Source organism: Eptatretus burgeri, chromosome 11, assembly GCF_056783735.1.
Source record: "Eptatretus burgeri isolate ZD-2024b chromosome 11, Ebu_testis_v1, whole genome shotgun sequence".
Classification (NCBI taxonomy): Eukaryota; Metazoa; Chordata; class Myxini; order Myxiniformes; family Myxinidae; genus Eptatretus; species Eptatretus burgeri.
Genome location: NC_140971.1, coordinates 53159057 through 53162018, shown reverse-complemented (window position 1 = coordinate 53162018; position 2962 = coordinate 53159057). Strand labels below are relative to the sequence as shown.

The following is a 2962-nucleotide window of genomic DNA, read 5'->3' as shown; positions in this document are numbered from 1 at the left end:
CATCAGTGTGCTTCCACGACCCGATGACGTAACACCAGCAGTCCAGCGGCCTCGTGGGTGACCCACGCCATTCCACATCAGGGACACCCATCCATGCATGGCATGGCATAAAAGCAGACGGGGTATTATTCGCCAGCTGATAGAGTAGCCTCTCAGTACGCTCCATCTGGGTTCGGGCTCTGTACTATCAGGCAGTAAGCGCCAACCTGTGAAGACACACACCCTGTATCATCCAGACAATGCAGTAACCCTGCCAAGTGTCACCACAGATGGGGAAGCACAAAACTCACGTCTCCATTTCCCCAAAAGGCATATTTGAGGTATGTTTTTGTGGCCGGATACCCTTCCTGACGCCACCTCAGTATCAGCTGTGGGTGTCGCCTTTGTGTAAAGAGACATACCCTACAAGGCAGCAGGGGCGATTGCAATCAGAGTTTTCTTCTCCGAGGTGGACTGCCGACCAAGGCTAAAGAGCTCCACCTGCCCTAGTTAGGTTGGTGAGTGCAAAAGCATGTTTTCACATCTGAGAACCATCCACACTACACCTCCAGGGTCCTGTCAGGGCCGAGACCTACTACCTCAAGAAAGGAAATCAAGTAAGTTCATATTCCAGCTGTTTATTCAAACAAAACAGAAAGACACTTCTGTGCACAGAAGGAGGACTTCAAACTCCCGATGGTATTGGGAGTGGAAGGCTTAATGGTACAGAGCATTTCTGAGCGTTTATTTGCAGTTTTCACCAAGATATCAGATGGAACTTTGTGGACTTCAAATATGTCACATACAATGGTTTTGGTTTTGGTTTGTTCAAAGATGCCTCTTACAATGGTTTACAATGGGTGGAGTTTGTTTTCCAATACAAGGAGATGAGTGTGGGGGGGGGGGGGTAAGAGAGAGTCATTCTTTCATTCTGCTGACTGCATGATCACAGGTCAAGAGTTCATTTAACAGATATGCCTGAACAATAAGTTACATTTGGACAAAAATAAAGATCATGTGTGTATTTTCTTGCAAGCTCACTCAGCATGTACATTTTATATTTATCAGCATGCATGTCTATAAGCTATTCCAGTAAATCATTTCTAAACTAAGTTAATTAAATCATTTAAGAAAAGAACTAAGTAAATTTTGCTTTTTACATGATTATAAATTCAATATAATAATCCAGCTCCCACAATTTTCCCCCTTTTGTTCCAACAGAACAAAGTAAAGGGTTTGTTTTGTAAGAACAAATCTACTGAAAATCGAAATTTGTCATTTGGTTTACAGCAGGCTCGTTTCCACCGCGCCACCTCGACTTGAGCTCTGTGGTGGGTTAACACCCTGGCAAGTGGATGCAACCCAACGGGGTGCCACCACCTCCTCTCCACAGAGTTGGGGTGCCTAACCGATTTTGGAACAAAAGAACCACATGAACACTGAACATATACCCAATGGGCAATTGCCTTTTCAATTATACTAATCAGATTGAATTTGGGCAAGCCGTTCAAATTATCTTTCCCCTGAAGTTTAAAAGGTATTTCTATCATTCCATATCTCTTTATTACAATCATCCATCTGCTTCTGCTCCTTTAGCAATAATTGTTGAATTCTTTCAACTGGGTTTTTGTCATTCCCAAAGGCACAAGTGTCCATACTTTGATATTTTCCAAAAGATACCACCGTCACGGTGTCTCGACTTAATTTTATACCAAGTTCTTCATTTTCTGGGTTTTCTGGGTCTTCTGGATCTTCAGAATCTTCATCGATGGTTGGTCTTGGGAAACTTCATGTGCCTCCATCGTTGTTGCTGTGGTAAATTTTCACACACACACACACACACACACACACACACACACACACACACACACACACACACACACACACACACACACACACACACACACACACACACCCATCATTACGTTTATGCATGCCATGATGACAACAATAGCAATGAATATCATTGCCCAAGGATCAATATGTGGAGTATCCATGTTTCTCTTCCACCAAACACACCCATTAACCAAGATCCGAACCCTCCGTCCTTAAAATTGCCATGGTACTCTGCAGCTACCTTCTTTACGTGTTGTATCACGTCATAGATATGTTCCTTTAATAATGCCTGAGGTTCCACAAGATTATTAATTCATATCCTCATATCTATCCTTGTCCCAGTAATTTGGCCCTCAATAGTTACTTTTCTTCCCCCTTCAATAGTGAGGCAAAATTTGTCCTATATTGGGGAGTGTGATCATCTTTTTCCATTGTATATGGGAAGTTACGTTTCACCTGATACTTAGGATAGTACCAGTGCCAATAATCAGTGCATTTGTATCCCTCCTTTTTCCAGTTACTTGTTATCTCACCTACATTCGCACTTACATCCCCTTTTGTCCCTCCTATTCTGGATAGGACTGGGTTAGCTTATCGACACTCCAGGTACTCACATATATCTTACCCTGAAAATGGGACTGCCGAGAGGGGCAGTTCATGCTTGGCTGAGTGGGGAAGCTGTGAGCAAAGCCAACACTTGTTCTTGTTCATATTTTTAGCCTGTTGTAAAGATATTGCTAAAAAAAAAAAAAGTGTTCAATGAGTGTTCAGTTATCCCTTCATGTAACACTATGCCTTGTTTCAGGCGTACAGCGTCTACGTGCCCTTCATCCCCTGTGACACAGGGTGCATAATTATATGGAAGGGTCATATAGGTGTTTGTCCCATACATGCCTATCTCATGCAATTGGTCCCGATGTTTACCTTCTCCTATTCTGCATTCCCAGCAATAATCGTTCCTTTGTTTCCCCTGCTCTCGACCAAACATTCTGCTCTCCATGATATTCTCATAATATCCTCACTGTTTGTTATAATCCATATTATCACAACTATGCACGTACTAATCAAGAGCACTGATATATATATATATATATATATATATATATATATATATATATATATATATATATATATATATATATATATA

The 2962-nt window shown here is 41.7% G+C and overlaps 1 long non-coding RNA gene across 1 annotated transcript; it reads right to left on the bottom strand.

Moving 5' to 3' along the window:
* Positions 1-601: 601 nt before the first annotated feature.
* On the bottom strand, positions 602-2929 carry LOC147017084 (uncharacterized). The gene is made up of 2 exons (XR_015049329.1): positions 2441-2929; positions 602-1789 (listed from the first exon to the last, which is right to left on the bottom strand). It is a non-coding gene; the product is annotated as an uncharacterized LOC147017084 (long non-coding RNA).
* Between the last annotated feature and the right edge of the window lie 33 nt (positions 2930-2962).